The sequence below is a fragment of the Silene latifolia genome, chromosome 2 (assembly GCF_048544455.1).
Source record: "Silene latifolia isolate original U9 population chromosome 2, ASM4854445v1, whole genome shotgun sequence".
Lineage (NCBI taxonomy): Eukaryota > Viridiplantae > Streptophyta > Magnoliopsida > Caryophyllales > Caryophyllaceae > Silene > Silene latifolia.
The window spans coordinates 159830720-159843285 of NC_133527.1; the positions used below are offsets into that span (position 1 = coordinate 159830720).

At 37.8% G+C, this 12566-nt stretch overlaps 1 non-coding gene across 1 annotated transcript; it reads left to right on the forward strand.

Annotated features, from left to right (window-relative positions):
- The first annotated feature begins 5014 nt into the window (after positions 1-5014).
- On the forward strand, positions 5015-5121 carry LOC141644768 (small nucleolar RNA R71). The gene has a single exon (XR_012544376.1). It is a non-coding gene; the product is annotated as a small nucleolar RNA R71 (small nucleolar RNA).
- Positions 5122-12566: the final 7445 nt, after the last annotated feature.

A 12566-nucleotide genomic window follows, 5' to 3' on the forward strand; every position in this document is an offset into this window, starting at 1 on the left:
TCCTTGTTAGCTAGAGCGGCCTCAAAGAGATCCACCTCCAACTCCCAATACATGCTCTTAGCCTTACTTGCTTCTAAGGCTTCTAATGCTTGCATGGGATCCTTGAAAGAAGGGATACTCAAGTGGTCCTCTACAAAACAATCTATGAAATCCATTCTCGCAAAATATCAAACAACTCGAAAACAATTAGAGCAAACCTTGAGGAGTTTTACTTCCCCAAGGTGAAAAAGACACAACTAAAAACAATAAAAGAAATCTTAAATCAATTAAACACCGTCCCCGGCAACGGCGCCATTTTTGATCGGAGCCATTTGGTGTTCACAATTAAGCATATGTGGTCGTTGGTCAATGGTCGATACAAAACACAATTTATACTTCACAAACAACTCTACAATTAGTAAAGAGGCAAGTAAAGGTCGGATCCCAAGGGACGGGTATTGAAATGAAGATTATATTGTAACTAGTGGTGTCTAGGGGTGTCACAAATTGGGTTGATGTAGAAGGTCACTAAACTAAAATAGCAATGAAAATAAACTAACAAGGTAGATGAAATAAGGGTGTAAACAATTGATTAAAAGCACTAGGGTGTCATGGGTTCATAGGGGAATCATGGGATATGATCATACAAACATGTTCTCAAATTATAAGCAAGCAATTATTGTTGTGATGGATTGAGTTGGGTTATATCTTACAATCCTAGGAAAGTTTGGGTCCGGAGCCGAATCTCTTGGATTGTACAACACCTACAAGTCGACTTAATCTTCCCTACTTAACACATGCATGATCTAACAAGACTCGAGTTGGGTTATGTCTTACAAGTCAAGTTGAAAGGATAGAAGATGATAGTAAATGCAAGGATTCATAGGCTTAGCATTTCATCAAATATAACATGTGCATGTATTAAGATCAAAACAAGCAAGCAAATAAGATATGAAAGCATATTAATTTAAGCATGAATCATTCCCCATGTTGGTTTCCCTAATCACCCATTAAACCCTAGCTAAGAGACTACTCACTCATTATCATATTGATCATGCTAGAAAGGTTGTCAATCATACTAACATAATGAAACATGATGAATAAATGAAAGTAATTAGCAATAATTAAAAAGGGATTAAGAGATTATACCTACTAATGATTCCAAAATAATAATGCAAAGAATAATAGAAGAACTTGATGATTGATGGAAGGTTGTCAATCTCCCAATAAACCCAATAATCTTCTAATTACCCAAAATAAAGTAAGAACAAGAGAGAGATTGAAGAACTAAAACTTGGATTAAAACTTGATTAATATTTGATTACAATATTGAAGAGAGATTTGATTGATATTAACTACTCTAATTTTTGATAAGAAGAACATGCTCCTCTAATTAGACTAATGGGGTATTTATAGTGAAAATTAGGGAGGATGCATTAGGGTTAACTAAGGGCTAAACTAGTAATTACACTTTTTAAGTTGAGCAAGGAGCCTCCGGGATTATCCGAGAGAAGGGCTTCTCCATTTCGTAGCTTGAAGAACGAAATCGTGTCTGTTGTCGCGATCCGTCCGGGCCGGGAGCGGGAGTCGGGACGGCCGGATCTGGGATGGACGATCCGAGCGGATCAAGGAACAAGACGCTCGGACTGGGCATGGGGAATCCGAGCGGATTCTGGTGAGGACGCTCGGATCGGGGGCGAGGACGGGCGGATTCTCTACAATCCGTTCGGATTGTAGTTCAACAGCTTTCCTTCTTCTTTTTCTTCCCTTTTCTTCATGAATTCCTTGGGGATTTCCTTGGGGACTCAAGGATCCTTTTCTCAACAATGCTCTTCTACTATGCTATGTACAAAGGCCTTCTAGTCTTGTCTCTCCTTGATGCTTGGTCATTGAATATGATCAATTTAGCCTTGTTTTGCCATGAAAATGCAAGATTCTTACTCCTTTCCTACCAAGGGATCAAAATCTCAAAGAATATGCAAAACAAAGAACTAAAGATAAGAAATGACCCAAATAGGCACTAAAAAGCATGGAAACAATGGTAATTCGGGGGCTAAATATGCGCCAATTATGGTCGCATCAGTGTCCCAACACAACACCTTCTTGTACCATAAAATGGCACTTCTCCCAATTAAGTACAAGGTGAGACTATTGACACTTGCTCAAAACTTTCTCCAAATTCATTAAACAACTTTCAAAACTTTTCCCAACAACCGAGAAATCATCCATGAAAACTTCCATTTCTTGTTCAATGAAATCGGAGAAAATTGACATCATAGCTCTTTGAAAGGTAGATGGGGCATTACATAGCCCAAATGGCATCCTCCTATATGCATAGGTGCCGAATGGACAAGTAAAGGTGGTCTTTTCTTGGTCACTTGGATGGATAGGGATTTGGAAGAATCCCGAATAGCCATCCAAGAAGCAAAAATAGTTGTGTTGAGCTAATATCTCTAGCATTTGATCCATGAACGGTAAGGGAAAGTGATCCTTCCGGGTGGATTTGTTCAACTTCCTATAATCCACACACATTCTCCACCCGGTTACCATCCTTGTAGGAATCAATTCATTCTTGTCATTTCGCACCACCGTCATTCCTCCTTTTTTCGGAACTACATGTACCGGGCTTACCCACCTACTATCCGAGATAGGATAGATAATGCCGGCGTCAAGTAGCTTGAGGACCTCTTTCATCACAACCTCTTTCATTATGGGGTTAAGCCTTCTTTGTGGCTCAATGGAGGATGCATCCTCATTTTCAAGTAGAATTTTATGAGTACACAAAGAGGGACTAATCCCTTTGAGGTCACCAATCGTGTACCCAAGGACACCCTTAAACCTTTTAAGAAAAGAAATTAGTTTTGAGGTTTGGGTGTCATCAAGTGCACTATTGATGATGACGGGAAAAGTGGAATTATCACCTAGAAATTCATATTTCAAAGAAGAGGGAAGAGGTTTAAGTTCAACCGTAGGAGGAGGCGTGGAACTCTCCTCCTTCTTACCGACTTCCAACACTTCAAACTTGGGAGCTTGTTCATGAATTGGAGCCAAATCCAACATCCATACATATGCAAGAGTCTCAATATCTTTGTCATCGACCTCATACCCACTAACAAGACAAGTTTCCAAAGGATCCATAGAGGAAGCTTTTGGGTCATGCTCCTCCATGGGATTCTCAAGAATGTCCACAATGCAACAAGTGTCACCTAGAGATGGAGCTTCCATGGACTTGTGGAGTTCAAATTCCACTCTATCTTCACCCACTTGCAAAGATAGCTTGCCACTCTTTACATCGATCATAGCTCCACCCGTGGCAAGACAAAGTCGCCCCAAAATAATAGGCACATTGTAATCCTCGGGCATATCCATAACAAAGAAATCACATGGTATGATAAGCTTCCCAACAACCAAGGGTACATCTTCAATCACACCAATGGGAAATTTAACAGACCGATCGGCTAGTTGAAGTGAAACTCTAGTTGGCTTCAAATCTCCCAAATCAAGCCTCTTGAAAATTGAAAGTGGCATGAGGCTCACACTAGCCCCCAAGTCACACAATGCTCTTTTAATAGCCACCCCTTGGATAGAACAAGGAATTGAGAAGCTACCTGGATCTTCTAACTTGTTCGGGAGCTTGTTGGTGTGAGTAAGAATAGCACTACATTCCTTAGAGAGGTTGATGGTTTGCACCTCTCCATTCTTCTTTTTCAAAGTGACAAGTTCCTTAAGAAACTTGCCATAAGATGGGATTTCGGTAATCATATCAAGAAAAGGAATAGTGACATTCATTCCCTTCAAGATCTCAACAAACTTCTCATATTTCTTTTCAATTCTAGGCCTTGCAAGCCTTTGTGGAAAGGGTACCGGTGCTACATACTCCCTTGGTGATGGAGTACATTCTTTGGCCTTAGTTGCAATAGGCTCATCTTGCTTTGGAGGATCAATCATCTCCACCTCCTTAGACTTCTCCACCACAATCTCATCTTCTTTCACAACTTCAACCGGGTGCTCTTTCATTACTTCATTAGTCACCCTCTTCCTCTTCCACTTAGGAGATTTCTCAATCTCCTCCAATTGCTTTCCACTCCTCAAAAATACCGCATTCATCTCCCTTGGGTTAACCGTATTACCCGGAAACTTCCCCGGATTTTGAGCCAATTGACTCAATTGTTGAGAAATTTGGGCCACATGAGTTTCCGTAGCCTTTTGTGATGCCTGTATTTCATCATTAACCCGGTTTTATGAGGCAATGTGGTTATCAAGCTTTGAGTCGGATTTTTGATTTGCAATAACCAATTGTTCAAAGGCTTGTTCCCAAGATGGTTTTTGAGGGGTTTGGAAGTTTTGGTTTTGTGGTTGGAAATTTTGGTTTTGTTGTTGATTGAAATTTTGCCCCTTGAAACCCCCAAATGGTTGTTGGTTTTGGGTGATGAATTGTTTCCCTTGGAAACCGGGTGGAATTCGTCTTTGGAATTGAGAGTTTTGATTGAACCTTTGTTGTTGTTGAGGTTGGGAAGTGGTTGGATTTTGAATGTTTTGTGAAGCATAAGACAAGAAAGGGTGAGTTCTTTTTCCATTGACGAATTGGTTGTTGTTATTATTGTTGAACCCTTGTCTTGCACTAGTTGATTCCCAAACTCCATTCGCTTGCTCGTAGCATTCCTCTTGGAGGGGTGCAATCAAGGGACACCCAATGGGAGTGTGCCCTTGTTCACCACACAACTCACACGACAAGACTTGCCTCATATCGGAGCCTTTAGGTTTTGAATTTAGCAAAGCGACTTGTTGGGTGAGTTCATCTAGCATACCCTTAACCTCCACATTCAAAACCGAATTAGAATCCTTGCTCTTTCCCTTTCTCATTTGCCTATCACTTCCCCATTCCATAGTTCTTGAGGCCATCTCCTCAATTAGTTCCTTTGCCGCTTTATGCCCCAAAATGTCTAAGGCACCTTTTCCCGATCCCGCATCCAATGAAAGCCTAAGGTCTTGAGTCAACCCTTTGTAAAAGTTGTTCACTAGCTCGGCCTCGGAGATGCCATGGTGAGGGCATAACCGTTGGAGCTTCTTATACCGTTCCCATGCCTCATATAAGGTCTCATCCTCTTCTTGAGTAAAGCCTTGTAGTTCACTCTTGACTTTGGCCGTTCTTGAGGGTGGGAAATATTTGTTTAAAAATGCCGAAGCCAACTCATCCCATGTTTTGAAGGAATCCGGGTCACAATTCTTCAACCAATCCTTGGCCGAACCCCTAAGAGAACGGGGGAACAACCTAAGGCGAACCGCGTCATCGGAAACCCCATTTGACTTGTACATATCACAATTTTCAAGGAAATCATTTAGACGATCATTTGGATTCTCCAAGGGACCTCCTCCAAATTGGTTGTCTTGAACAAGGTTGAGCAAGGCATTTTTAATCTCAAAGTTATTAGCTTGAATTCGTGGCCTTTGGATGCTTGGATTGACTATGTGCTTAGGAGTCATAGTGTCTCTTATCGGAACCGGATCACCCATGGTGTTAGGTTCTTCTTCTAAAACCCCAAAAGGATTTTCAAACACTTCGGTAGCTTCTTGGTGATTAACTTCTTTAATTGGTGGTGTATCAAGTAAACCCCTTCTTCTTAGAGAATTAAGTCTTCTTGTCGTGGCTTCAATTTCGCGATCAAGTGGATATGTTGGTTGACCTCGTCTTCGTCGCCTACTCATGCAAAAGACCTAAGCACTTGAAAGAAAGGATTAGTAACAAAGGACTTAGTCTAAACTAGAACAAAAACGATTAATATCAAGCCGTACTCCCCGGCAACGACGCCATTTTGATAGTGGGTAGAGGCCGTCGTACCCGATCAAACAATTTACTCAACTAGTAAAGGGTAGTCGAGGTCGAACCACAAGGAGCAAGGGTGATTACTAATTGTCTAAATTCTTGTGCTTAGCTAAGTCGGATAAAACAAGGATGAGTGATTATCTAATTAAACTAAACTAAATAACAAATGAATAGAAATACCTAATGCAAATGCAAAAGAATAAAAGCAAGCTAAAATAATGCGGTTTTACTCAATAAATTAAGGACCTAGGGCGCGACTAAACCACCGACATTCGTAATAAATCATGAGTTCCTTCAACTAGTTGTTAAGGGGGAAGTGTATTGGGTGGAGACGCCTCTAATTCGCCCACCAACTCCCTTCCGGGCTCATGGTGGGACACTAGTGATACCGAATCAACTCACTCCCGGGCTCATGACTCGATTCCCCCCGACTCAAGACCCAAGGCTCACCAAAGTGGGCCCACTCCGCTCACCTCTCATCAAGATCAAGGGCTTAAGCCCGCGATAAACTCCCGGTCATCCCTACCCTTCTCCCGAAGGCGAACTTCAAACCGAAAAACAAAGGCACCCCACTTGGGTTCTCCCTCCCGAGCTCAACCCAAGTCGGCACACGACCAAAAAGGGGTAACGTAATCAATCCCAACCTAACCAACTCCCGTTGGTGGACAAGGGTCAAAATCGACAATTACTCCCAAATAGACACAACAATTCAATTCCTTTGTTAAAACCCAACAACCCCTCTTCGACAACTAATTTAATGAAACTCAATTAGATAAATTACTCATGTTAGGGTCTAATCGCACCCTAGTGAAAATACTACTCACTAATCATATTTAGTCCAACACAAGACACATTAAATACTACATTAAATATGAAATTAAACATAATTTGACAATAAAGGTTCCAACTTTGAACAAATCTAATAACTAATATGATTAACTAACTCTAAACATGATAAGAGTATTAAAGACTAAAACTTTAACTAATTAAGGATGATTAAACTAATTAAAACACAATAATAATAAAAATAACAATAAGAAAGGAAATAAAGGGGGGAAGTAATTCATACCAACTTGTAATTAAATGGAAGTAAAAGGATATATCTTCATATAAATGTTGTAAATTGAGGAGGTAAATAAAAAACTTGATGGTCTCAAGTTAAACCTTGCAAGTGCACGATATTATCGTTGTACACTTTAAAGGGTCGATCCCACAAGGAGTAGGTGGAGTACTAATCGTTCTAATTCACCGGTTTAGCTAAGTCGATAAATGACAAAGAGGGTGGTAACAAACTAGCACTTAAACTAACAAATTTAAAGACTATAAACTAGACAAGATAAGAACAAGCTAAAAGATAAAGGATAGATCAAATAAAGAGAAGGACTAGAACTCGGTTCTCCCACGAAAATAAGTAACTCCACATACTAATCGTCTCAGCTAATCAAACGGGGTAGAAAGGTAAGGAGGAGATGGCTCTAATTCGCCTAGAACCTCCCTTCCGGTCTCGCAATAGGACACTAGCTACTCCGACTAACCCCCCTCCTGGGTTCGAAAGCCGGTATCCCTAACTCAAAACCCGACAACCCCAAGAACATGCATTTTCCCAAGGAGGTCAAGTAAATGGTCAAGGTCATTAAGCACTCATCATATTCCGGGTCATCCCACTCCCCCTTCCGGAGGTCGATTTCAAACGCTAGCCTAGAGGCACCCTCCCTCGGTTCTCCCTTCCGGTCTCAACCTTAGTTGGTGACAAGGGTCGGTTCCCAAATATCCGACTAACAACCTAACCAACTTCCGTTGGTGGACAAGGGTCAAAAGTCGACACTACCCGGAAACCAAACCTTAAGCATGCAAATTCCTCTAAGCTACCGTCACCAATTTCCCCCACAAATTAGCCTAATGATGATTAATTAGTGAAATTACCCATATTGGGTCAAACCGAGTCCTAAAAGGAGACTACTCACTAATCATGTTTCTAAAGGCAAAATAAACAACAAAGATAGAGTCTTTAAGCATAAACATGGTGATAGGATGAATTCTACTTCTAAACATGCAAATATCCAACGATAATTATAAAGAAAGATGGTTTTAATCTAATAACAAGGATGAACAAACAAAAAGACACAATCTTTAACACAATCAACTCAAAGATTAAGTCTTTGAGGACAACTAGCAAGGATGAACAAAGGAAAGAGAAACAATGAAAAGATGAACAATAAAAAGATGAACAATGGTGAAAACAACAACAACCAAACAACAAAGATGCAAATTTAACATAAACAATCAAACAAACTTGAAGGAAAAGCAAATGTAAACAAATGAAATTAAAGAGAGAAAGAGAAATTGAAATATACCAACAACAAGAACAATTGAGAAAACAAGGAATTTGGTGAAAGAAAGCTTGAATCTTGTAAATTGTTTGAAGGATTGTCACAAATTACAAGGGGTTTTTCTATTTCTTCCACTAAGAGTTGCTATATGATGATAATCTACTCAGAAAACTCAAGTTTTTTGCTTATATACTAGGTTACAAATCAAGTAAAAACGACTTAAAACAATGTCGTTTAAGCTAATAAGAGTATTGCGCGAATCTGGAGATGCGCACTGTCGAGTTGAGATACGCACGGTCAGATGCGCACGGTTTGTGCTTTCCTGTAAGAGATGCGCATCTTGGAGATGAGGAAGGCACTGTTAGATGCGCACGGTCTGTACCTTCCTGGAAGAGATGCGCATCTTGCTTCTGGATACGCGCTAGACTCAGCCTTTTGTTCTCTTAAGCCTTTTATTCCGTCTTGGGTTGGGCTTGTGGTCATGTGTATCACATATGGGCCTCCCTTAGTGGGTGTAGTATTGTTAAATCATCATCTTTCCTACAAAAAATGGATAAACACAACCAAAACCGAAACAAACTTTCAAAAGAACGGGATTTGAGCATTATATGGAACTAAAACCTTGAAATGCACATAAAATACATTCAAGTGAGCTATAAGCAAAGGTTCTTACGCATAAAAAGAGCGTAAATAACGAAGTTATCAAAAGGCCACTTGGTCGAGTGGTCACGCCACTCGGTCGAGTGTGGGTTTTTACAGGAGGTTCCCAGAACCTATCTTTAAGCCTACTCGATCGAGTGAGAGAGGCACTCGGTCGAGTGAATAGGGCACTCGGCCGAGTGTCGCTGGGTAGTCCCAATTTCGCCATTAATGGTCTCTAAGCTTCCTTATGGTTGAACATACATGCAATGGGGTCCAAATGGTGATCACTACACCATCCTACTATGTAAGGTCTACTAGTATTGGCCTTATGGCCGGCTTACAACATAAAAACTAAATTGTTAAAAGTTTCAAACGACAATTAAAGTCTTAAAGATCTCAAATTATAAGGCCACAACTACTTGGAGGACTTCCTCTTCTTGCCAATGCTAGACATCCACCTTGCCCACCCGGAGCGACTCTTCCCCGCCTTGCTTCCTCCTTCCGCTTGCTCCTCCTCCTCTTCCTCATTTTCCTCTTCTTCTTTCGGTTCCTTGCGAGCCGCCGCCTCCCATACTTCATCAAGCTCCATGGCCTAGCTATGCTTACCAAGGGAGTGGAAGTGTAAAACGGACCTCTAGGCCTTACATGACTTACATAATCTTACACAAGAAAATGACATAAAGTAAAAAGCATAAAAGTACAACCTTCCTTTGGCTTGTTCTATTGACTTATTCATGACTACAATTTACACTCATAGACCTTCAAATTTACACTCGTAGACCTTCAAATTTACACTTAAAATACTACATTTACACTTGTGAAGCATCACATTTACACTCGGTAACATGTTAAGATTATATAAATTCAAATTTTTATATAGAAAATTGCCTAAAAAATCAAATTTACACTCTTAAAATATTACATTTACACTCGTAAAACATCAAATTTACACTCGTAAAATGTTAAAATTATATAAATTCAAAATTTCCGTCAAAAAAAATCAAATTTACACTCTTAAAATATTACATTTACACTTGTAAAACATCAAATTTACACTCGTAAAATGTTAAAATTATAAAAATTCAAAATTTCCGTCACAAAAAAAATCAAATTTACACTCTTAAAATATTACATTTACACTCGTAAAACATCAAAGTTACACTCGTAAAATGTTAAAATTATATAAATTCAAATTTTTCGTCATAAAAAATTCAAAATTACACTCTTAAAATATTACATTTACACTCGTAAAACATCAAATTTACACTCGTAAAATGTTAAAATTATATAAATTCAAATTTTTCGTCATAAAAAAATACACTAAAAAAACTTCAAAGTTACACTCGTAAAATGTTAGAGTTACACTTGTAAAAATTTTTGCATACAAAACCGCCTCAAAAAATCAAAGTTATACTCATAAAAGTCATACAACATTACATTTACACTCATAAAATTTGAAACTCAAAACTGATTAATTAGGGGCTAGAGAGTGAAAGAACATTTAATTAGTGTATAGAAATTTGATTAGTGATAATTTTTTTTTTTTTTCAATCTCAACTATCCATTTCAATCCAAGTGGTGAACTCATTAGAACTCCTCTATATATAAGATTGTAACACCCGAGGCTTATTATTACTTCACCTAAATCTAAAAAACTTGCGTGTTTTCATTTTGAAAATCGTTTTTAAATTTTAATCATAAATATACTTATAAATATACAAAATATCAAAAAGTGGCACATTTTGTTATAAAGTGGTCACTATTTACCGTAAAGTGGTCCCTAATCCCTATTTATCGTGAAGTGGTCATTATTTATTGTAAGTGGTCACTATTTACCAAAAATAGTCACATTTTGCTAGACCTGGCAAACAGATCAGGTCGTGTCGTGTTCGTGTTCGTATCAATATTAAATGAGTCACCACTACCACAACCCTAACCCGACCCAATTACATAAACGGGTCATTTGTCTCAACCCTAACCCAACCCATTTAATTTTTCTATAACCCAACCCGACCTGTTTAACTCATTTATCTTTTAACAGGTCATGTTTAACCCATTTATCTTTTAGCGGGTTAATTTTAACTCACTTAACCCGTTTAACCCAATAAACTAATAAAATAAACTAAGTTTTATAAGCCTATTATCCCTAAAATGAGGAATCAAAATATTTATTTGTAAGTTGTTTGGGTTGATTATTGATTCAACCTAAATATATCATGACACTTTTAAATAAGCGGGTTATTCGTGTCGGATTCGTGTCAAAAGAGCTCAACCCTAACCCGACCCATTTAAGTTTCGTGTCGTGTCCGTGTCAACCCAATTACTTAAATGGGTCATAATGTCTTGACCCTAACCCGCTAACTTCGTGTCGTGTTTTCGGATCGTGTCAATAATTGCCACCTCTACATTTTGCTAAAAAATCCGGGAAAAACGGCCGCGCATGAGATTTACTGATAAAATATAATGTAATACAATGTATTTACAGATTTTTATCAATTTATGTTTCTTTAAAAAATCACACAATTTTTTGAAATTGTTATATGGTAAGATTTCTTCTTAAAACCTGCATATAGAGAGTCTATTGAATAAGTCCTTAAAAATTGTTTGTTAAGAGCATCTTTAGGCTAAATGACATATAATTATTTTCTTGTTAGTAATGATAGAGTTAGCTTTATCGTTTTGTTATAGCTAACAAAAGGTACTTCCAAGAATGTCTCTTTCGTCTCTCTTCTGTCTGTCACTACTTCTTGTTTTTAAGTGACTAACTTACATTTTTTAAGAACTTGTAAATGTCCATAATTTTGCCTTTACATGTTATTGACTGCTCAATGGTCTTAACCACAATTTTCATATTTTATTAATTCCTTGTTGGAACGATTAATGAAAAAAAGTTAATTTCATCTCATTTCAATTTAACTCAGCTCTATTTAATTCAGTTTCAATCCGTTCTCTTCAACTCATCTCTTTACAAAATAAACTTTTATTTCAACTCCATTCATTTCAGCTGAGCTCGCTCAGTTTAGTTCAATACAGTTCAAATTCATTCAATTCAATTCAGCTCATTTCAGCCGAAAAGAGCAGAGCCTTAGTTGATCACTTGATCGTCTATTTGATATATATCGTTATAATAATGACCAAGGGTATAACATACACGAAAATCTATAACTTGTAGTTGATGTAATTAACGGAGCATAATAATTAGGGTAATTTAATTAATAAATACAACCTTATATATACCACTTTTCTCAAATAACTACCTTATAAAAAAAGTTTCAAAAATTACTACTTATAAAGCATAAGTGTGTATAATTTGCTACCAAAGTCACTTTTTGGTATAAAAGTATGCAAATTGACCAAAATACTCTCACTTAAGTATTTCACTATTCTCCACATTATCCCAATAAACACTTTTCTCCACAATACCCTCACTTAAGTATTTCACAATTCTCCACATTATCCCAATAAACACTTAACTAAACACTTTTCTTTTCTTCAACTTATTTCTCCTCTCTTCATATCTCCTTTAATCAAACTGTAAGCACCAATCTTATCATCTACACTTAACAAATCGACCATCAACACTTAACAAACTAAACTAAAACCCTAATTCTGTGTTTCAGTTTTATTAATAACAACCCAAATTAAATTTTATATTAATTAATTAAATTAAATCCCTAATTTTGCGTTTAATCTTTAATTAATTAGAAACCTAATTTTGACTTAGAACCCTAACTTTGTTGTTGTTTAATGCAGTAGTGATGTTGTCCATATGAATTTGATTGGTGTTTGTA